The sequence below is a fragment of the Pipra filicauda genome, unplaced genomic scaffold (assembly GCF_003945595.2).
Source record: "Pipra filicauda isolate LSUMZ 115617 unplaced genomic scaffold, ASM394559v2 scaffold707_size140544_pilon, whole genome shotgun sequence".
In the NCBI taxonomy this organism is placed as follows: domain Eukaryota; kingdom Metazoa; phylum Chordata; class Aves; order Passeriformes; family Pipridae; genus Pipra; species Pipra filicauda.
In genome coordinates, this window is record NW_024104873.1 from 12,436 (window position 1) to 36,746 (window position 24,311).

A 24,311-nucleotide genomic window follows, 5' to 3' on the forward strand; every position below is an offset into this window, starting at 1 on the left:
GAAAGGTTTGCTGGTTTGTCCCTAGTCTTGATATTTTCTGCTGGAGGAAATGCATCCTTCCTCTGGCATGTCCCAGGCCAGGCACTGCAAAGAAGAGATTGTTCTGAACAGGCTGTGAGCTGCTCAGAAGCTGGTTTAGAGTGTAAGACAAACTCAGTGAGATGCATCCTTAGGCAACACCACAGAAATCACCCCTGATTTTTAGCTGTTGAAACAGAACAAAAAAGGGTCAGTGTAACACAAACTGTCTCACAGCCTGTGAAAAACCACTTCTGAGCACTGTTTAAAACAAACCTTTCGGCTGAAAAAGCCACAGAGGGTGATTTCCTGAGGATGGGAGCCCAGATTTCTGGCTTGGGATGGGAACAGAGGTGACGTGTCTGCCGTGTGCAGTGGGACACACACTTGGACACAGGGCAGAGGTATCATTTTTAGACACCATGAACAGCTTCTTGGGGCTCAACCAGGCAGCCAAGGAGCAGAGGGATGGAGCTCTGGATGTTGCCCTGGAGCAGCTGGTCAGACAGTTCAGTTACAGAGCAGCTGGATGTGATTTTCCTCAGGATTCCTGTGGAGTAAAACACAGGAGGAATGATTATGGAGCAAAAAAAACCCATCACAGCACTGCACTGAATAAAAAACTTACTAAATGTCTTACATAACTTATAAAATAACTAATAAAAGTTATTAAAGTCTCAAGTAGATCAAACACTCAGATAAGAGCAGAGAGAGCTCTTGCCCTGGAAATCTAAAAATGTTAAGGCATCAACAGGAGAGATAAAGATCTGTTGTTGATACACCACAGATTTATTATTTTACTTAAATGCATCTTTCAGCAGTGCCTTTATGAAGGCACTTAAACATACTGAGCTGACACAGGACAAGAATTAAGTCCAAGACTGGTTTTGTACCAACAGTTGTTTAAAGGCTAGGGAAGAATGGATGTTTTCCAGAAAGGAAAGAAGTCCAAAAGGACTCACAGGATGCTCATAGTTGCCAAATGTTATCCAGTTCTTTTCCAGGATCCTTAAGACAGTTTTTGACAGAGTTATTCAGACCAACCATGCAGAAAGCATCAGGAGGTCCTGCAACAAAGCCTGGACAATAAAATTTCGACAATGCAAAGACATGCCAAGAAGGCAAGAACCGGAGTCCTTGATGACTCCTTGATGAGCACTTTGCAGAGGAGTTGTCAGAGTGATTTTCCAAATCAATTCTTATCATTGAAAAAATGCAGTTAACACACTGGGGGAGATACTGGAGAGGGAGGCAGAGGACAGACACCACTGCATTAACCAGCGATGCACCTCTGCAATTCTACCTGCAGTTATGAATGGTAAAATAATCCAGAGAGAGACAAAAAGGATAATCCCAACTGAGGAACCATTTCCCATCCAAATAAATCCATGTAACACTGGCTCTCAGAAGACATGACTGAAGAAGGTGCATGTGAAGTACCTGTAAAACAACCAACAGTGCAGAGAGGAAACGACTGTTCAACGTTCATTGAATTCCAGAATTAAACTCCATTTCCAGGCAACTGATTTAGTAAAATATATTCAAAACATATAAAGAAGACTTCAATGTCTTACAAAAAGTGCCCTTTCTGTTATAAGTGCATCACATTTTAGTTCTGAGAACAGAAGGGTTTTTATAGCCAACTATTTCATTACTGTTCTTGCTGAATACGTATCCAGTGTTTGTTTTGACACAAACCAGACCTCTGCTGGCATGGTATTTCCAACAGGGGTGGAACAGAGTCCTGCAGATCCCTGACACACAATAGTGGTCACATCTACAGCCAGATGTTCAGACACAAACCCTCGGCTTGCTTCACTAAATCCCACTTTCATTTGAATTCAGTAAATTAGTAAATTTTTAAAGCAATACAACTTTTTATCCCCCAGCCACATACTGTTGAGCCAATATTGTTAACAGTTGGATTCAATGGTCTTAGAGGTCTTTTCCAACGTTAATGACTCTCTGGTTTTATTAAAAGCAAGCACAGGTTCTGTGGTTATTGGCAGAGACACAGGAGGCAGATTCCAGTTTGAACTTCCTTGCCAGTTCATGGTGTAGCCCAACAGGAATGCTGAATGCCATTCCTGGGATTCATTCATGGATCCTTCCCTTCTCTCCAGCTCCTTTGAGGACCCCCAGCAGTCAGAGCCAGCAGGGCAGCTTGGAGAGGCACAGACACCCCTGAACTGCAGTTGCCCAGCACTGACACAAGTTTTAACTCCCCAGGATGTGCTGGGGTGAACTGCTACCAGCACCAGGACTTTGTTTCAAGACTCAGTGTTATTTCCAACAGAACTTCTGCTTTTTTCCACTTATTAGTTCTTTTCTAGATGCACAAACCTTCACAGGTCAGTTGTCCCCTGTTACCCATTCATTCCCCTCCATGACAGAGGAGAGGCTCCTTGGGCAGCAACATCAACCAGTAGGACATCATTTGGGATTTTTCCAGTTGACTTGAATCAACTTCCAGTTCACACTGCTTTGAATAAGTTGTTGATTTTCTCTCCTTTCTTGAAAGGAAGAAATTTTGTTAATTCTTACAATGCAATGCAATTAAAGGGAAAAACACATTAATTTCAAAGCTCAAATCCTGTCATTATTAGCACTTTCTTTCAAAACATTCAAGTTGAATAAACAGAGCATTTCAAGATGAATATTTTGAAATAGTCCTTGCCAGCTGTATCCAGTGGCAAGACAGTGATTACACCAGAAACTTGTACATCTGCATTTCCTTCAGAGGGTACGAGTTGTCTGCTGCTGTAGTGGGCTCAGAGCTGCAGAAATTGTAGCTCCCAACCATTCCGAACTCACTTCTCAGCAATCCAAACCCCAGGATGTGGGGGGCTGGCTGCAGGGCCAGGAGGATCTTTGTCCATTTCTCCCTCCATCCTACCTGTTGCCAAAATTAAGTTTACCAAGATTAGAGGGTGAAGCCTTGTGTCCTTTACTGTGACCTGTCTATAGATTATCATTTACTTGAAGGAAGTTATTGAAGTCTTGAATATCCAAGTCTAGTCTTGCCCCATGAGTTGGCACATCCCAGCATCCATGGGCTGCATAAATCCCACTCTTGCGTCTTCAGAAACGTTGGGACTAAATACACCCGTTTTTCTTAGGAAATTGTTTAAAAATCCATTATCTTCTTAATAATTTATTATTTTAAATGTTTTTTTTCACTGTCTTGGTGGTATCTGAGGGCAGTTGCCCTGGAGCAGGGGTGCTGGATGGTGCTGGACTGGAGCTGCTGCCTCTGCATGGATGTCATGTTTTAACCCAACTGGCAGCTCAGCCCCAAGGGGGAGAGAATTGAAGGGTAAAAGTGAGAAAACTGGAGGGCTGAGATAAAGACAGTTTAATAGGGAAACTCATTCCCCCCTTGCCGTGGGAGGCAGGTTCAGCCACCCCCAGGACAACCAGGCTCCATCACAGTAACGGTGACTTGGGAAGGCAAACACCATCCCTCCAAACATCCCCCCATTCCTTCTTTCCCAGCTTTACACACTGAGCATGATGCTGGACAGTCTGGAATATCCCTGGGGTCAGCTGGGATCAGCTGTCCCAGCTGTGTCCCCTCCCAACTCCTTGTGCAACCCCAGCCTCCTCGCTGGGAAGGAGCCTCATACCAGCTCCTGTGGAGGAAACAAACTCCAGCATTTTTTTTCCCACATTTCCATCCTTATTCCAGATGATTTTTTTGATCCTGCTTGCTCTCAGCTGGAGCCCAGCAGTTGGTGCATGCCCTGGTCCCTACTGTGTCCTGAGCTGCAGATCTCCCAGGAACAGATGGATTCACTCAGTCTGGGATTGTGCCACGCAGAGATTTTATATCTTTTAATTTGCAATTGGCCAGCAGAGAGGCTGCACAGCTGCAAATTGTAGCCCCTCTTTAGATACATTAATGGATATTTATTCCTGTGTCCAGGCTGCAGCATTGTCACACTGTCACCCAGCACAGCAACCAGGCAGCTTGAAAACAAAGTCTCACAATCCCACCACATTCCAAGATAAAATGAGTAAGAATTAATTGCTTTCTATTTCTCCTCAGCCCTATTAGATGTAACAAGATTGAAACCATCCCTTCCATCAAAGCATTCGAGAGGGGACTGAATTAACTGATGTCAAACATTCAAACTGCTTTGTTTTCTAGAGGAAAATCAGAACATTCAGGCAACTTTGAGATTCGTAATAATTAGTTACATTTGTTTTTACTGAGTTGCTGTTCATGGGACTCATAGTTCCAACCTGTATCTGGAAAGTGGTTGGGAATCAGCAGATCTGGCCTGTTTCTGTCACATAAAGGCCACTTCACTCTCTGCCTCCTTCTCCCTGTTTGTAATAATGGTGACTTCTCTGTGTAAAGCATTTTGTAGTGTTGTGGCAACACATTAAATATGTAATAGATTATTATTAAAGCAGAAGTGCCAATGTCACACAGGCAGTGCTGGGAGAAGAATGCAGCGTGGCACCAGAATGGGGATTAAGAAACTAGAGCCATGAAAACCAGCTAAGTAGGTTTGAAATGATGAATAAAATTATGACCAAAAATGAAATTAGAATCAAAGGCACTTGGAAATGGAGACTGGCCAGATTTTTGTTTTCTTTTAAATGTGTAAACTGGGAAACTATAAATTGGGATGGATGGAGAGGGACAGAAGAGAAGACATTGGGACAAGACAAGATGGGTCTTGGGGAAGGGTCTGGAGCACAAATCTGATGAGGAGCAGTTGAGGGAGCTGGGGGGGCTCAGCCTGGAGAAAAGGAGGCTCAGGGGGGACCTTCTGCCCCTCTGCAATTCCCTGATGGGAGGGTGGAGCCGGGGGGTGACTGGACTCTGCTCTCAGGGAACAAGGAACAGGACGAGAGAAAACATCCCCACGTTGTGCCAGGAGAGGTTTGGATTGGATATACGGGGAAATTTCTTCATGGAAAGTGTGGTCAAGCATTGGAAGAGGCTGCCCAGGGCAGTGGTGGAGTCACCATCCCTTGAGGGATTTAAAAGACATGTAGATGTGACACTGAGTTTTATGTGACACAGTTCAATGGTGGCCTTGGCAGTGTCAGGATTATGTTTGGACTCAGTCTTAAAGGTCTTTTCCAACTCCAGTGATTCTATGCTTTTAAAATAACACAGAAAAATCACATAAATGAAACAAAACACAGAAATAGGTAGAAGAATACAAATGGCCTTTCCAAAACTTGGGGGCAGACTGAAATAGTTAGCAGAGCCTTCAGAAACAGTTTTGCCAGAAATAAGCAAAATTTTTATGAGGGGCCTTCTGATTTAGTTACAATTGTTTCCAGGAAACAAACAATAGCAAAACTTATTTGGATTTAAGGAACCAGGCATTCAGATGCATAACAAACACACACACAGCTCTACCAAAACCTGTGTGGGGTCAGAGTGATGATAATTTATCACCTTAAGGAATTGCTTCAAGATGAGCTCAAATACAGCAGTTTTTGGCATAATTGCCTGTCTTTACCAAATACATGCAGTTTGAAGTGTTTTTATGTTTCCTAATGATTCTCTCAGTAAAAAATTACCTGGAGTTGCTGCTGGTTACTATGGAGAGCTTTGATCAGCTGGAGTCTACCTGGATTGCTCCTCAGCCACCATGAGAAGAGAATATGCAGATGGCATCCCAGCTAACGCTGTTTCTCATTCAAGTCCAAAACAAAAAAAGAGAACAAATCTTTAAGAAGCAGAAAGCAGAATCAATACTTTCAGTCCAAAAATAATAATAATAATAATAATAAAAAAGACAGGTATCCACCACTTCACTTGTGACTTCTGACTTTCTCCCCCACCCCCATCAATGCAAAATAAAGGATCTGGATGTTCATCAAAGCACTTGGTGTTTTGGATGGTGCCAAGGCTCCATGGGAAGGGCTGGTTTCTGGGACTCAGCTCTTCCAGTACCAAGGTCTGAAGTCAGTCCTCTGCCTGCCTTTCTGTCTCTTTTTGAGCAAGGCAACTTTAAAGTTTTAGTTTATGAGTACAAGCTTTGAAGAGTCTCTTGGTGGAGATTACAAGTGGAGGGATCTGTGGACAAGCTCCTGCCACAGGTACCCCTGTCCTAGAGATTGGGTGGAGGAATAGCATGAAAATCCATGTTCAGGTTTTCAATGGAGGGGAAAAGCAAGGAAGAGATGACTGAGAAGAGATGGTTAGACCAGGACTTTGTCCCTCTTCTCCTGGGAGGGTGAAAGTGTCCGACCTCGATTGAGGCTGGTTGGGATCCTGCCCTGGGGAACAACGTGCAGATGTCACAGGCAGGTGATTCATTAAGGAAGGTCAGTCCTTAATTATAAAAACCTAAGTGGCACTGGAAAAAGAGGAGAGCAAAGAAACCAAATGCAACCTGAAGAACAAAGAGGTCAACACTTTTCTCAGTGTCCCTTGTGCTCTGAAGCTGCACTGGAGCTGCAGAGACTGGCAAAGAAATGCCCCTGGCAGGAATTCCCATCTCAGCCCTCCTTCTTGGAGGGGAATCTCATAAGATGTGTGCAAGGATCCAGAGGGAGAAAGGACACTAATCCTGCTCCTGAAGCAGCAAATCTGTGGTTGTTTTCTTTCCTTTGGTTCAAGATGGGGTTTTTTTTCCTCCTCTTTTCCTAATTCACAACTTCCTTTTTCTGACTATTAACCAAACAAGCATGGGTTGAACAACAAGAATATTCTTCAAGGCTGGGTTGGAAAGGGCTTGGAGCACCCTGGTGTAGTGGAAAGTGTCCCTGCCCATGGCAAGGGGTGGAACTGGATGATCTTTATGGTCTTTTCCAACCTAACCATTCTCTGAAATTCAATGCCTGACTTTTAGGCCAAAAGAACACAATTAATTAACAAGGGCTTGTCAGAAATCAATCTTATGGCATTTAAGACCTGACAAACTGTATCACAAGAAATAGTTATTTGAATGTCAACTTCAAAGCCCAAACCATTTTATTCCTTACCAGCTTTTATTGAAGATGTTAGTCCTGTGATTAATTTGAAATAATTCTGAGCTGCTCTTGGCACCTGTTGATGAGTAAAGAACGGAGTGTTGCACGAGTTCACACCAAGAACTTGTTCTCTACACAGACATAAGGATGTAAAAAAGATGTTTTCCATGAAAGCCTCATTTTGGAGGGGGAGGAAAAAAAAACCAAGAAAGCACCACCACCAAAAAAACCAACCAAACATTTCAGATCACTGTTCCAAAAAGAGCACAAAGCCAAGACAAGAAGTCATCAAAAAAGCTCATCAGACCCTGTTAGTGCTCTGGGGAGAGTTCACTGCAATTCATGTATCTCTGTAAAATCCTTTGATTTTATCAAGAAAACATCTTCTGATTTTTGTATAACTGACACAATGTTTCCTTTTGCTCATTCTCAGTGTATCCAAAAAGTCAAGTTCTTGGAAAGTCTGGACTTCAAAATTCTTTGTTGCAAAAAGTGTAAAATAAATCTGTTTATTGCTTCCTGATACAATGATTGCACCCCTACTGGTTTTAAAAGGGAATTAGGAGAGAATAGCAGAATATAAAATTCCATCAGAAGACAAAGAGGTGTGGTGGTAGACACAAGGAAAAGTGTCTTAATACTGGGAGTGGAAAAGTAAGAACAATTACAGATTATTTCTGCAAGCCCTGGGAGTCGTAAACACCAGATCATCTGGCAGAAGAAATAGTAGAAGATTTATAAGAAATAAAAAACATTTTAATTGGGAGTACTTTGAAATAATGGTCCTCAAATAACATTATCACATTGGTAAGGGAGTAGCCAAAAAGAGCTTTGTAAGTGCCTGCAATATTGTCAAAGCGATTTTTCTGGCAGGAGAGCAGCACCAGCCACAGATGTTGGCTGTCCTACAGGTTTGCTTTTCAGAAAAGACACCAAATCCTTGGATTAAATGTTCATTAAAGGGAATACCCAGTTCTCTTTCAATTTGGCAAACACATGATTATAAAATGTCCTCATCTGGATAATATTTTTTTTTAAATTTGCACAATGACAAAATTCCATCCAGGCTGCCTGTTTGGATGACAGTAAGTACAATCACCACCCCTCCCTTCTTCAGTTCCTGCCCCAGCAAGTCAATGAAGAAACTTTTTTTTCCCTTCCTTTGCTTTTCCCACAGTACTTGAAATAAAACATTTACGAATATTTGGGCCAAATCCACTGGAACATTTTAATAACAGGGCCAGAACATATTCCACATTTTCTATTTTCACTAGGAAAACCTAAACTTGGTGCATTTCTTCCCTTATGCCCATTTTTCAGTAAATAAAAATAATAAAAAATACTTTTAAAAATTTACAATCTTCCTAGCCAGAAGGGAAGTAAAAGAAATAAGAGCTACACCATAACTGTGCAAATCTTTCACTTGCAATTGCTTTCCTTTATGAGCCTTTGACTTCTCACAGACTTTACCTTCCCAAATCCAGTGAGTGTCACCATCTTAAGTGGTCAATTGATGGGGACAATCTGGCACATCCGGTGATGGCCATCAGAACATTACACTGATGGGACTTTGCAGTCCTAAAATCACAGAATCACAGAATCAGCTGTGTTGAAAAGACCTCCGAGATCATCCAGTCCAACCCTTGATCCAACCCCGCCGTGGTTCCCAGCCCATGGCACTGATGCCACATCCAGTCTGTCCTTAAACACCTCCAGGGATGGAGAATCCACCCCCTCCCTGGGCAGCCCATTCCAATGGCTGAGCACCCTCTCTGGAAAGAATTTCTTCCTAATGTCCAACCTGTAGAACCGATGGGGGTTGTTGTGGCCAAAGGGCAGGACCCGGCCCTTGGCCTGGTTGAACCTCATCCCCTTGGAATCAGCCCATGGATCCAGCCTGGCCAGGTCCCTCTGCAGGGCCCTCCTGCCTTCCAGCACATCAACTCCCCCCCCAACTTGGTGTCATCTCCAAATTTGCTGATGGTGGACTCAATCCCCTCATCTAAATCCTCAATAAAGACATTAAACAGGACTGGGCCCAGCACTGATCCCTGGGGACACCACTGGTGACGGATCCCAGCTGGATGCAGCTCCATCCCCACCACTCTCTGGGCCCAGCCATCAGCCAGTCCCTAACCCAGCACAGAGTGCCCCTCTCCAAGCCTTTTCCAGGAGTGTACCATGGGAGACAGTGTCCAAGGCTGTGCTGAAGTCCAGGCAGACACATCCACAGCCTTCCCCTCATCCACCAGGAGGGTCACCTGGGCATAAAAGGAGATCAGATTGGTCAGACAGGACCTGCCCTTCCTAAACCCGTGCTGGCTGGGTCTGATCCCTTGTCTTCCCTTGCTTGCTGCAGTACTGTGAGCACCACAACCTTGTGGAGGGGTTCTGGAATTTCTAACAGCAGCATTGCTCCACCTATGAGGTGTTTAGAAGAGTCAGCAAAGAACATCACTTAAAAACTCAACATGTTGGGTCCTCAAGGGATTCTGCGTTCAGGTTAGAAACCCCATCCCAAAAATCTGGTGCACTCAGAAGCACTGATTCTCCCATTTCCCATCGTGTTCAGGATCTCCATTTTGAAGACAACAAGACATCTTTGGGAGCTGTTCTCTCCAGTTTACCTGGGACTGGCTTAAAAAGAAAGCTGTCCAGTGATATGAGGGATTTACAGAGCTTGGATGTCTCCAGTAAGATTCCTGGAAAAGGTTTGTGTTGTGGCTTAAAAAGGTGATTTCTCTTGCACACACCGAAAAATTATAAGTTTTTTTACTCCTCCCTTTTTATAGGTGCCAATGAAACATTCCCTACAGGAACTGGAATGATATTTTGTTCTCTGGTCTACCTGTTTCTGCTGTCACAGCCTATTTACCTCATTCCAGAGCATTTTCAGTTCATGGAATGAAAACTACTTTTATTTCTCAAATGGGTTGTTTCCAAAGTGTAATCCACTCAGATTTAGTGTCTGTGTTGCTACTGCTGTTTTCATTTTCTAGGTCTCGGCTATAGCTGAACTTCATTGTCCTTCTACATAATTGAAAGATGCAGGAAACCTTGAAACTAACCTTTAGCTGGCATCAGAAACAGTCACATTCAACTTTACACGACACTTTCCAAGCAAACAAAGAAGCCTTTTAAAGGGTAATAAGCCCCTCTAGTTTTCTGTTACTTGATAACAGAGTTGAAGAAGTGTCTGGATGATGCTCTCAGGCACCTCATGTGACTCTGGGGATGGGCCTGTGCAGAGCTAAGGGTTGGACTTGATGATCCTTGTGGGTCCCTTCCAACTCAGCATGTCCTGTAATTCTGTGCCCTTCCAGCATTTCATCTGGGAATTGCACCCCATGGTAAATCCAGATCACATCTATCCACTTCACTCACTTGCAGAGCAACCCACCACAGCCCAAAGCTTCATCCCTGCCCTGCCTGCCCTTCGTATTACTCTGAGTCAAAGCAGAGGCTTTACCTTCATTACGACTGTTGTTAAGGTGCTCCTTTACTTCCCAGCTGCTGTGATCACAGAGCCTTCAGGAACAAGAGCCGCTTCAGAGGTGTCCCAAATGGTGTTCAAAAAACTTATGATTTCATCATGATTTTGAGCTGTATTTCCCTTACAGCATCAGCCATTGCAGGTGGACAGTTATAGTAAAATCACCACTGCAGATGCATGTTCTTATTCCTGTGACTCTTTCTGTCCATGGCAGTAACCAGGGCTTTTACCTCTCCCTCCCCCTCAGCTGTCTGACTTTGATCTTGAAGCTGGGGGTGTGGAATGCCATAAGCCAGGTATCCAGGAAGGTTTCCTTGTCTCTTTGTATTAGCTCAGATAAGACAGAAAGAACACAGGAAAGGGACTACCAGGTCAGAAATGCAGCTGAAGCACAGAAGTCGGGGGCTGGTTCCTGTACAGCTGGATGCCATCTCTGCTCCTGCCAGAACAACTCCTCCTGAACGATGGAGACAATATCCAGCTCCCTCCTCCCCACACTCAGGACTGGTATATTTGAAAAAGGGTTCATTTAGAACTAAACTGTATCCACGGCTCTCATCACATGAGATTTTACAGCAAGAGGCACACTGAATAATTCTATCCATTCTGCATTCAGACCTAAAGTTTCCCCTTTGCTTTTTTACTTGGGTGATTCAGTTTTTATCACGGGCTGGTTTTTTTACCTAATTACATATCCACACAATGTAGAAAGGTGTTTCTGTGAGATTTAAGATGCTGACAAGTGACAGATGCCATGAACCCAACACTCACAATACATCCCCCACAGAAAATGAGGGAGCCTGACCCGGCAAACACTCACCAACATGTGCATTTATGAGCCAATGCTCAGTAACATCCCTCCAGTAATTAAATAGGCTTCAAAAATTAGGACATAACTTCACTAGAGTCAAACAGAATAACCTAGGGAACACACCTCTACAGTTAACAGCTTTTTTTGTTTCACAGTGGGATGATATTTCACTGTGAGTAGAACCCAGACTACCAAGGGGGAACAAAAAACCAAAACAAAAAAATCAGTCTTTGGAAAGGAGCCACAAGAATCACTTCTAGACATGCAACAGGCTCTTCATCACCTGAAGTTTTTAACACATCTGGGCACTCAAATGATGGAGGAGAAAACTGCTGTTACATGGCAACACAAAGACAAATAGAATGAGCTGTGGGTTGCAATGAACAGGGAGTTTTGTTTTCAGGTCTTGAAGTGTGTGGTGTTTTCCTTAAATTACCCTTGTTTGATTTACATGAAGAAGTACAATTTAGACAATTCAGATCTTCTCTTTTCTTTCTCTTAAAAAAAACCTAACAACAAAACAACACCAACCAACCAGCCAATCAAAGCTTCTCCACCAGCAGTGAGGCAGACTGAAATCAAGACATAAATTATACTAAAGGCTCAAAATCTAGAAGAAAATAATGCAATATCTTTCAAACTCCCCAATTTCTGCCAAAAAAAATATCACTGCAAAGAGTCAACAAAATGTTGATTCCTCTGTGTTTCCTGTAAAATATTCCCTTAGGAAGGAGCTGTGCAACTTGTAAGCCTCAAATGCTGTTGAATGCAGGTGAATCACTCAGTTGAAGTTACAACAAGAACACATAGAGGGTTAATTGAGCTCCTAACTTTGGCCATGGAAAATAAGGGAAATTTGTGATAAAGAGTCTTTCAGACACTGAATCACTGTGAGTCAGTGAAAGAGAAAAGGTCAAGGCATTAAACTGCTATGATTGCTTCTACAGATATATAGAAATCAAATATCAGGACACATTTGTAGTAATAGGTAATAATTCATCTGAGAGAGGCATCCAGCCCCCGGAGGGTTTTTAGTGACTCCTGCCATGGCACACCTTGCTTTGGCTTGTACTCAGCAGTCCTGAAGAGAAACTAATGTGATGTTATTCAGGGGAGAATTACAGTAAGATAGAGCAATGCAGTATTATTAATGCAGTATTATTCCCTGAGTATGGACCAAGGAATGAGTGTCATCCCCACGAAGCTGAAGGATTGCCCACAATTGCACTGCTGGACTCCTGGCAAGCCTTTGCTGCCAGTTCTGAATGCCAAGCTTTCCATACCCACGTGGTGAACCACATGTGGTGGCTTTAACAGGAGGCACAAGAGCCGTGGTGATCCCAGGCACCTCCACTTTCCCTGGAAGTACATCCCACAATTAGTCCTACCCAGCTTTTTTCACAGCCCATCCCCAGTAGCTTCTCTTAGCACCAATTAATTTTGTCTTTAGGACTTTGTGACAAAGAACCTCCCCTGATCTCATTTTCAGGCAGCATTATAGTTTTGCCTGTGTGTGAACAGGACTCACTTTTGCCTCTGCAGACCAGGCAGGAGATGCCAGAAACACCAATCCCAACCCATTAAAAGTATCTCTGCCAACCAGTTATTAATGCTGTTCCTTGGAAGGAAGAAAGGGTTCTTCCCTTGTTCTCTCTGTACTGAAGGAGGTGCCATCAGTTTGGCTGCCTGAAATCAGAGTCCAGGGTAATATGGTAACCTGGGCAGCAGCCAATGGTGGCATTTAATATTTTAGGTATAATGTCAAAAACTAGGCCCAGAATCTTCCCCACTGTTCTCACTGGGGGGTTCCCAGCCATGAACCAGGTCTAGGTTTCCTTTATCCAGTTCAGAGGTATTTAAATCTAACAGCAATTATGTGAAATGTCTGAGGAATCTGAAGTAGAACACTGATGCAGTTCATCCTTCATCTTCATTCTGAATTCCATTTCATTCCACAAAAACCTTCAGGTCACATCAGACCTACTCAGGGCCCTGAGAGCTCCAGGAAACCAGGTGAAGTTCGGATCAGGGAGCTGGAATATAATCCCTGTTGTGTGACTAACTCAGGATATTAAACTATGGGGCTTATCTGGATGTAGATGGATGAACTGAGTGTGTCAGTCAGCAGAGATCCCTTGGATATACCATATATATTACCTGAAAACAAGCCAAATGGGTGAAAGGGGCTCCCTTCTGGCACTCATGACTTAATTCCCAGTTCTTTTGACTGAGAACATTTCAGCACATACTACTCAGCACCAGAGGGGGTGTCTCTGTGGGACACAGAGCAATTTTCCTCCTGGCAAGCATGTTTTTGTAAACAGCTATTCTTATTCTAGCAAAATGTGTGTCAGACTTCAGCTTAAGATGGGAAACAAAAAAGACAACTCAAAACCCCAGTAAACCAAAAATCTGCACCATGCCATAGTTTTATTGAACCATAGGATTTCCTGGGTTGGGAGGGACCCACAAGGACCACCCAGTGCCATCCTGGGCCCTGCCCAGGACCCCCCAATGTCCCTCAGAGCATTGTCCAAACCCTCCTGGAGCTCTGGCAGCCTTGGGGCTGTGCCCACTGCCCTGGGGAGCCTGGTCAGTGCCAACCACCCTCTGGGGGAAGAACCTTTTCCTGAGATCCAACCTGACCCTGCCCTGGCACAGCTCCAGCCCTTCCCTCAAGTAGTTTATACTGTTTTGTCCTGACAAATTGGGCTGCTGGCAGCAGAGTGCCTGTGGAGCTGGGATTAAGGAACAGTCAGCAAATGCTGGTAATTAAATGCTTTTTTTGGGGTCAAATTTGAATGAAATGAGAGTGATGACCATGGGCCAGGGTGAGAAGGCCAGACAGGGCAGCTCTCTGCTCCCACACCTCTCAATGCACTAGGTGACTAAATATATTTATATATTTATAAATACATATGTCTTTGGTCAAAACTCATTCCTTGTGCACTGCTGGGGTCAAAGCAAAATGAAAATCCAGACTAAGAATTTGTCCCCTGGGTGATGCTGAGAGCCCATAAGCTTTCAAAGGGATGTAAACCAGAGCTAAAACTTTGTACCTGCACAACTTCATTTTAAGAAGGGCAAGGTTAAGAGCAGTAGGTTAAGAGAAGCTATTTGTTAGGCCTGAGTAGAGTGTTCCTGTGCTGCAGCACAGCTCCCAGAGCCCCTTGTGGGGGGGGGTTGCTGGGCAAGTCCCACTCATTTCAGCTCCCAGTATTTCATTTCAACCCCTTTGCTGAGCCCCAACAACACAAAAGCCAAGAGAGAGCTCTTTCTATAGAAACAAACACACCAGAAAGCCTTTCACGTTTTGTTTTTAAGATAGAAGGCTTCATCAATTATATAAGCTTTGCTCATCCCCAGCAGCTGAGAATTTGAAGTGGAGAAGCCGCTGGCAAATAAAAAAAAAAACCCAAAGGATTTTGGGGTTTGCTTATTTACATGGAGAAGGTCAACAAAAGCAGCCACGCTGCTGAATACAGCTTTCAAATGATGCATTCCTTGCACAGAGACAGTAAAATCTCCTTTTTCCACAGGGAGACCCTGCACTGTGTCACTTCCAGGTGTTGTCCTACTGTGGTCCGTGCTCAGTTCCCAGCTGCCATCCACCAGCACATGTTTCTCTTCATGCTACAGTCTATAAACATTTTGCCTTCAGCAGCAATTCACTTCAGCAGCATTTTTGAAGTTCAAAGAACTGCTTCATTTCTTTATCAGTCCTGTGTGTTTCCCTCTGTGAGGAGAAGCAGAGAAGCCTCTATTTATCAGTCAACCCGGCCTGGAATTTCCCACAAAACTGACTGAGAGGTTAAATTTTCACTCTTTGAAATTGTAATCAAAGATCAGTTTTAAAAGTGCATATTTAAAAAACCTTGAGCTTCTCTTTCATTGAGCACACAGAGCAGTAGGGGGCTGTGAGTGAACCCAAGCTCAGATAAACAATCCAGGATTATTCTTTCGTTGTGTTCTGCCTTGATCCCACAAACCACTTTATAAGGTTTTCCCGTCAGCAAGAAAAATAATTGTTTTCAAAATTTGATTAAAATCAAGTATTTAGTGAAGATATTAGTAGTCAGATATTATTAAACTTAATAGAAGCTTATTTTCCTCGCTATTCCCATTACTCCTGAAGTTTATTAATCTTGCTTTAGAAGTTTTTTAATTTATTCTTTATTTTAAAACCTTCTAATAGCTTATTAGAAGCTTAATAACTTATTAAATTTTCAATGTTATTACACTTCTAATAAGTTATTAATACTAAAAGTTACTATTCAGAAATAATAGGAATAGAAGGAGAGAAATAAATAAACTAAATTAACTAAATAATTAAACTTCTAATGAGTTTAACTTATTAGAATTTAATTTATTCCATCCCTGCTATGCTTATTATTTATGAAGTTCAATTTCTTGAATTCAGCAATAATTTCCCACATAAAACAATAGGTTTTGTTTCACCAGAAGTCTAAATGGTATGAAACATTTTCATTCTTTCTTTTTTTGCTTGTGTATTATTTTGCTATTTCTTCTCAGACAAATCTACACAATAAATACTTAAAGAAGAGCCACAATAGAGTGAATTTGGTGTTATTTCTAAATGACAATGTTTACTGTTCTTAAATATTCAGCTAGTTGTTCTATATTCAGGGAAATATTGCAACCTGTCAAACTGTCAGTTTGCAAAATGATAATTCTCAATGTTTAGGCTTAAACCCAAGTTGTTATTTTGTATAATCAAGGTTGTGTCTGTGCAAACAAGAAGAAAATTCTGCAAATACTGGAAGTGTGCTGAGTGCCTGCAGCAGTGCAGGAATACACAACCAGCGGCTCCCAGTCCCTCTGGGCAGTCTCTGAATCAAACACAGGCAAATGTCTCCAGATGTTCACTTTTGCTGGCACTGCTCTTGCTTTGGGATCTGAAGAGAGTTGGTTTCATGCACTGAGAGAAAAGTCAAAAACCCTTTTCCTCACGAAATAGTTAATATTTCCAATATTTACCAGACATAACGTGTTGCACTGAAACGTGGGCCCACAGCAAGTCAGTCAGGAGTCAGAGAAGTGACTGCCTGAGGAAATCATAGTCCGTCTGCAGGCCATTGAGGAAAAGAAGTGTTACTAACTGGTCAAAGTGACAAAAACTAATGCTGGCTTTTGTGGGACCACCTTGAAATCCCATCTCTGTTACGGATCTTATAAAAATTCCAGAGCCCAACTTTTCTTTTTCTTTTTCTGCCTTTAAATCCACACAAACACAGCCCAGCTTGAATCCTGTGCCAGAGCTCAGGTGTTCTTTGGTCCCTGTTTTCCTTTGGACCCTTTGATCTCTTTCCAAGCATTATTTGGGATTTATGTCCTGGGAGTACCTAAACTCTTCCCACACTTTGTAAGAGGATGGATTTCCCCCTGTACTGCTCATCCCCTAGAGATCTGAGCAAAGTTTATCCAAGAGATTAGAGCATTTTTCCTCTCTGACATTCTTCATTACAAGTTTCAGTCACTTCTCCTGATTTCCACCTTCTTCATTACACTGTGCACTGAATATGTTCAGTTTACCTTGAGGTAGAGACCACGAAAAGCAAAGCCAGGACAGCTCCTGCAAACGTTGTCCTGCTTGGATATATCCCAGCAGCATGATTTTCTCCAAGCACAAAGGAGCTGTCAGAGGGCACCTGAGGCTCAGGAGGAGGTGGCAGGGCAGGGCAGCTCCCAAGCCTGCTCCATGGGCACATCCAAGGCTCTGCTGGAGCTCCAAGGGCTTCACCCTGTGCAGGGCTGAGCAGCAGATTTATTTCTCTTCTTTCCTCTAAGGGTCTTTGTGGAGGTTGAACTCCTTGATCCCAAAGTTATGAACATCAGCAACTTCAAAGGCATGAAGTCTGGGGCAATATGAGTGCAAATTAAATTCCATAATCGGAATAATTGACCAGAACAAACTGAAAACATATTTTAATCGGTTTCCTGGACTGTTTTACACCAAGATCCATCTAGAGAGAGGAGTGAAAGAGAGGATTCTTGCAGGACAAACACAGTGATTTGGAAATATCTAGTTAGTTCAGATGCTGCTCTAATTTGGTGTTAGTTTTCTTAAGTTCTTTGAAGTGTTGTGCAGCCTGCCCTGTGTAGGCATCTCACTGGGATCTATGCCAACAGCCTCACTGGAAGGCATTTCTGTCCTCCTCTTGTTTTTCTTTTTCATTTAAAATAATGTTTCTGAGTCTGAAAAATGCTATCTGTTCTTGCCAAATCAATACACTTAAGCTGGAATAGGAATTTGTAAGCACCTTTCTCTCCCCGCGTAAAGGCTGCACTAGCAAATCAGACAAGATCTGTGTGTGAGTGATGCTCCTCCAGCCAGCCAAACATTACCTAGATTCTAAAAACAGAATTGAGTGTTGGCCTGTGGTCTTTACTTTTTACAAGAGACAGAGGAAAAAGCTGCAAAACTCAGTATAAAACTCAAAAACTCTAGCGAAAGCAGTGACATATAAAATCACAAAGTCATGGAATGGTTTGATTTGGAAGGGATTTTACAGCCCATCTCATTCCACCCCCTGCCCTGGGCAGGGACACCTTCCACTAGCCCAGGTTGCTCCAAGCCCTGTCCAACCTGGCCTTGGACACTTCCAGGGATGGGGCAGCCACAGCTTCTCTGGGCAACCTGTGCCAGGGCCTCCCCCTCCTCCCAGGGAAGGATTTCATATCCCCCACTGCTGACGCCTTTAAATAGCCAAAACTGGCAGGAGCAGAACCTTGCACTGTCAGCAGGGGTTGTCTTCCCTGGCCATTCACTGTTGTTTTACCTGCTGGCCACCAGATCATGGTAACAGTTTGATCTATTTAATACTAATTTGGTTGGGATAATTTCTGATAGCCATACTTAAATTAAACTTAAATTAAACTTAAATTAAACTCAGGTTTGTTAAGTAGAGCTGGGGAAGTTGACTTTTGTGGATGAGGGAAGAGCAGAGAACACCAACTACACAACATCCTTGTGTCCAAGTTAGGACATACAGAGCACAGAAATAGTGCTGGGCTTTATGTGCCTTTTATGGTAAGTCAGTATTAGCCTCAGTTCTTCTGTCTATCCTTAAGAAAACCCACACCCTCATGGGGCAACAGAGGGAACAAAGCACTGCAATGTTTCACAAAATTGAGCCTTTAAGGGAGGATAAACAAGAAAAAAAATGTGTCACTTCTTAAGTGAACAACAATAAAGCATTGACCTCTTTTCAAAAAAACAAAGTGCCAAAACAAAGACCATTCTTAACACAGGAATTATTGCTCAGGGACTCATCAGATGAAACTCTCCCCTCAGACTCAAAAACCGCATCATTTCAAAGTGATGAGTTTTAAAGGAGATGTCACCTCCCATCTGCAAATGAACTGAAAGAAGACCTTGATGCAACGTCTGGAGGGGAATGTGACCTTCCTACCGCAGGATTTCAAACACCAGAATCTATCCACCATGGTTCTGAGGGAATATCAAGACCAGATGCTGCTACGGACAGTCAGCCTGAAGTCGTGGTAAGTATTTTCCTTCCATTGCCCTTTTCAAGTAGACTCAGATCTTTAATCACCCAAGATAAATTAAACCTTGGTCCAAAGACATGAATATTGTTTTCATTTGAAGAGTTAAAAAATCATGGAAAATGTTATTCTGGATCTTAGAAAACCTGCAGAATCGAGAAATAACATGGTAATTCCACTTTCTGTGTGCTCACTAAATGCGTTCCAACAAATCTACTATTCTGTATCTGGAGACTCAATCTTCAAAGTGTTTTTGTCCTTCACTCACTATCTGCATTGTCAGATGTTCGAAGCTTGAGTTATTATAAGTTTCATCATTTTCATAGAAAGACCCAGAAGCCCAGCTGCACACACACACAGTGGATCTTTTAATGGATGTTGTCCCGGAGAATAAGATGTTATAATAAAACTTCTTATTGTTCAATATCTGCCTAAAAGAAAAGTCCTCTTAGTCTTGTTCACTGTTGCTTCACTAGTGAACACACATTCACTTAGCCTTCCCCAAATGTTTGCTGTCAAAACAAAACTTTCTGCATCTGTTGAATTGCTTGATTATTCATTGCAAGGAGTCTCTGGAATATTATTTTCTATTTGCAAATCAGCCTAGACATCTGCAAATGCATCTTTTTATCCAGTGGAGAAAGACAGACATTTCCAGGGGGTGAATCATCCAACCTATATCACAATTCCTTTGAGGAAAAGACGCTCTTAATGCATAGTTCTCTGTCTTGTGACAGTAAAAGTGGGCTCATTAGCTTAGTTGTTGACATCTGCATTTACTTATGTGAATTCATCCATCAGGACTGCAGCTTCAGACTGGACACTAAATATTTTACCTACTGCTTTAAAAGCTCCAGATAAGAAGGCAGTCCCTGCAACTCAGTTGTGACACTTTGTCAAAGGAAGGGAACTTCACCTGAAAACCGTGAGGTTGATCTCTTGTCTTCAGAGCAATAAAATTCTCACCTTTGCCTTTAAAACAGGTTTTGGTGATGGTGAGCACAATGTACCATATCAAACCCTGCTACTGAAGCATGAGATAAAACATCCTATTCCCATCAGGCTTGTGGGGCACCTTCCACTAGACCCTGTTGCTCCAATCCCTGCCCAACGTGGCCTTGAGCAATTCCAGGGACGGGGCGGCCACAGCTTCTCTGGGCAACAGAAAAATAACCCTGATACAAGTCATATTCCTAAGAAGGTATATATTTTTTTAGCTTTTTTTCTACTTTTTTCACTTCTTTGCTATTTCACGAACAGTTTGAATGAAGTATAAAATTAAACTTAATTGCTCTAACTGGAAGAGTAGTAAAATATGTGTATTCTCTGAGCAGGATGAGACAACCAAAATTACCTGAGTCTCTTAGGCAGGTAAGTGATAGAGCAGTATAAAAATGCTTCAGCGTTTTCTAAGCATGTAACAGACTGAGCATTCCAGCTGGGAACACTAAGTTTGTGCTGTAAAACCACACCTAGACGAAATTGGAGCTTCTGGTGAAACTTCTGCTAAGTAATGAATTTTCTTTTTTCCAAATCTGTGGGGCCGTATTTGCACAGCAATTTCATTCAGGGAGAAGATAAGGAAAAGATGTTGGAGAAATTAGGGAATTTCCAGGGCTTTCCCAGAGCTGGCAATCCCCTCGGTGCAGTAGCTGTGCTTCCATCTGTCCTGCCTGCAGCCAGGGAGGCGGCTGTGCCTGTGCCATGCACCAGCAGCAGGATGAGGATGTTGTGTGTTGCTCATGTGTGTTTGTTGTGGAGCTCTGGCAGGAACAGGATGCCTGAGGCACCAGCAGCCCTGCTGGAGCAGGAGCAGCAGTGTGGCTCAGATGCCCAACACCAGGCACAGCCCTGCCCATGCCAACCCACCTCTGATCACTCCAACTCACTCCTACTCCCTCTGTGTTACTCCCAGATTTCTGTCCAAGACTTTCTGGACAGAAATACAGGCACCCTGTCCTAAACAAAAAGAGGAGAACAGTAGCTTTAATTCATCCACTCAGCAAAACAGAGAAGCCTCTCTTCCTATTAATTTTAGGTTTTCTATTTATTTACAGAAAGGGAAACAATGTGCTCCACAGTTGAGTGGCATCTACAGACGCTTTTGTTCTTCCCAGTTCCCAAAAAAGCACTGAGGGAGGACCTGCCACCAGCCATATAAGCATCATCTTGGCAATGAGTAACATTTTTTCCATAGTCACAAAAGAAACCGAGCATCCATTTCTCTTATGTAAAACTTTTCATTAAATGAAGTTTGACTTTACAGCTGACACTGGTTATAAACAAGAGTTTGCAGCTGACAGTAGTTATAAATAAGATTCTCAACCCTAGGAAAATCTGGAATTTCATCTGGAAGTTCGGAGTAGCACATCCCATTCAAAGAGCCCTGGCTGGGGCTTGGTTGTCTTTTACTCAGGAGGCAGAGAGAAAGATGTTTAGCTAAAGCCAGACAAGGCATTTTATGTTGACCTCCCCTGGTGCTTGGAAGAGTTGGATGGCAAATAAGAGACATAAGTGTGGGAACACTTCAGGAGGGCATTTTGTGCCTACTTTTTCTGGGAGACACATTTATTTAGTGTCCTGCAGAGGTAAAAAGGGATTCCTTTGGTGTGCCAGCACCGTGTGATGCAGGTGATGTACAGACAGCCAAGGTAACACCAGCACCCTCTGCCACCCCCTGAGAGCACCACCACAGTCACACCTGGGCCCAGCACCCCCACAGCCCCACTGGAGTGGGGCTCCCCAAAACTGGGGCTCTTCCACTTCTATCTTCAGTGTCCCCACCATTTCCACACTTACGCAGGACAGGGAGACAGGCAGGACAGAGCTGTCACAGGAAGCCCCAGTCCAGCCCCATTTCCAGGGCTGGAGAAGACCTGGGAGCATGGGGGAACAGCCAGAGCCACTACCCCGGGCCACTGGGGCTGGGGATCCCTCAGCACCCTGACAAAGCTATCACAGGGAATTAAAAATGATGTGGCAAGGAGGATTGTGGGGAAAAAAGGTTTCTTAGCCACTAGCAGGGCATCTCTTGGACTAGAGGAATGGGATATGTTATTATTGAGAGAATACTGATGTAAGCACAATTACTACATGGTTGGAAAGTTTAAAAAAAAGCTCTTCACCCCCAGGATAAAGCAGAGGAGAATATGGTCAGTAAAGAGAGAGGAGCTGTAAGCACTAAGCCTTTACTTCACTGGGAGGAGAGGGCTGCAAGGTGCAGGATGGGTCCCTGGGCTGTGCAGCCTGCTCTGCTTGGAGTATTCACATCCCTACACAACTATTTTGCAATGCTTCACACACTGTCCTGTTCCAAGGTTTGTCCATCTGGCAGTGTCGTGCTTCCATTCAACTTCAGCAGGCTCTGCTGGAACGAGCAGCAGCAGTGTCTGCAAAGCAGTTTTAGGGAAAAATCAAAACTGCAGGACATCAATTTCTCATCTGATTTTCCACATGCTCATCTAACTTCTAAGTCTTCCTTAAGCTGATGAAAACAATCCGTGTTCCTTTGTCTTAGAACAGGCTGTGGGCTAAAGCAGTTATTGAATTTGCCCTGGGTTCTGATGGTGCTGTGTGCATAGTTGGAACCATGACTCACACAGCCAGGTCTGTGCCTCACACACACACCTTAACTCCTGATGCTGAGCTGAATAGCCCCTGGAGTCCTCCTGCCCAGTCTCCACCAGGATCAGGTGGGACTGCTGGGAGTGTTTCATCTGGACAAAGGAAATGCTCAGCAGCTGGGGTGGGGCAGATGCAGGGAGAACACCAGAAGCCACCTCTGCACACAGCATTATCCTGCCTTGATGTGCAGCACCGTGGAATCATGGAATGGTTTGGGTTGGAAGGCACCTTCAAAGCTCATCCAGTCCCACTCTCTGCCGTGGGCAGGGACACCTTCACCAGACCAGGTTGCTCAGAGCCCTGTCCAACCTGGCCTTGAATGTTTCCAGGGATGGGGGAACTTCCTTGATAACACATTCCATTAGAGCCTGAATGAGCACTCAGGAGCATGGATTCCACAAACACACATGTCCCCATCAAACATCCTGTTTGAAGGAGTGCACTTGTATCTTCACCCAGACAGTGCCCTTCCACCTTGCAGAACTCATTTTGAGTGTCCAGTACCCAATTGCAGAGTGGGACAACTCAACTGGGACTGACACCCTGACACCACAGGCTTGTGGGAGCAGAAATTATTCAGACAATAAGGTTTATTCTCTACAGCATTGAGGAGAATTATCTACCCACAACAGGGGCTATGTTGGGTCCTGAAACAAATCACTGGATGTGTTTAATGACAAGACACTGAAGTTTTCTCTGCCTTCACAGGGTGCACGATTCTTCTGATACATATTTTATTAGGATATTATTTTTTATTTAAGTGATACCACTCTACTTAAAAAGAAAATAAGGCAAAGGTGGTAAATACTACAAGAAGAACTGTTCAAAAATGATAGGAAATACTGGGCTTTGCCATAATTCCAGATTCCTGTCCATAAAGATGTGACTATTTAGTCTTGAAGTAAACTCGAAGGTAAGAGTCTTCTTGCAGCTCTCAATGGGAATGTGGAGTTAACTGGGCCATCCTGAGAAAAATACGTGTTTTTCCTTGATTTAAAATTAGTCTTTTGTTTCAGAGTTGGTCTCATGTGCCCATGTGCTCAGGGCTAAATTTTATTACTTCTTGTCATAGTATGGTAATTATATAGTAGTAATGATAGTATTAATATAATAGTGATAACATAACTGTGTTGTATGAAAGGATATGGTAGAAAAATATATAGTGAGAGAGAGAGGAGAGACTATCTTATATAATATTATCTTATACTGCATATTTAGTCAGAATTATAATATTTTTAGGAAAAAAAATGTTTTGCTTAAAGCAGCCTCAGTGAACAAAAACATGTCATTGCCTTTCTCAGCTTAATCTTCTTCTACCATGCAACTGAAGAGGGATGTGTGGTAAATATACAACCAAGTTGCCTAGGGGAGATTTCCTGTGTAATCACTGTCATAGGAAGCTGGAATAATCAGAGGTTTTGAGAGGATGGTTCCAGTTGGTTCTGGCAAGGCTGTATGTCAGCCATATGTTAGGCCAGGCTCAGCCTGAAGCAAACCAAACAAACTGAAACGAGAACAAGAAGCAGGGAAAATACTGAAAAGAAAGACAAATTACATTGTTTCCCTTTAAAAATGAAATGATGCTTTTCTGTGGGTACATTTCCAAATGAATTACCCTTAAATTATCAATATTAATGGTTCTTGGTTCTCCATCTTGACAGCTTACGACAAAAGTTGTTACCAAACAATTTCATAACTAGGTAATAAAGAATATTTTTATCTACTGAAAACCTCACTTCCAGCTATTGAAGATCATTCATCCAAGGAGAGCTTGCACTGCCCCAAAACTTCCTTCTCACTGAAATAACACCCGAAACACCACCTTTTCCAAGGTTCCAACCTTTATGTTTTTCTCTGCATTAAGTTGCTCTGTTTTCTTCCTTCCTGGGAAAG

General features: G+C 43.0%; 1 long non-coding RNA gene across 1 annotated transcript in view; it reads right to left on the reverse strand.

The window, feature by feature from the left end:
• Positions 1–321: 321 nt before the first annotated feature.
• The window catches only part of LOC113986925, a 43,456-nt gene continuing 19,466 nt past the window's right edge, over positions 322–24,311 (reverse strand). The window contains exons 2-3 of the long non-coding RNA XR_005566375.1: positions 5,566–5,673; positions 322–2,531 (exon numbers count right to left, since the gene is read on the reverse strand). This is a non-coding gene — a long non-coding RNA (uncharacterized LOC113986925). The remainder of the gene's footprint in view (positions 2,532–5,565; positions 5,674–24,311) is intronic.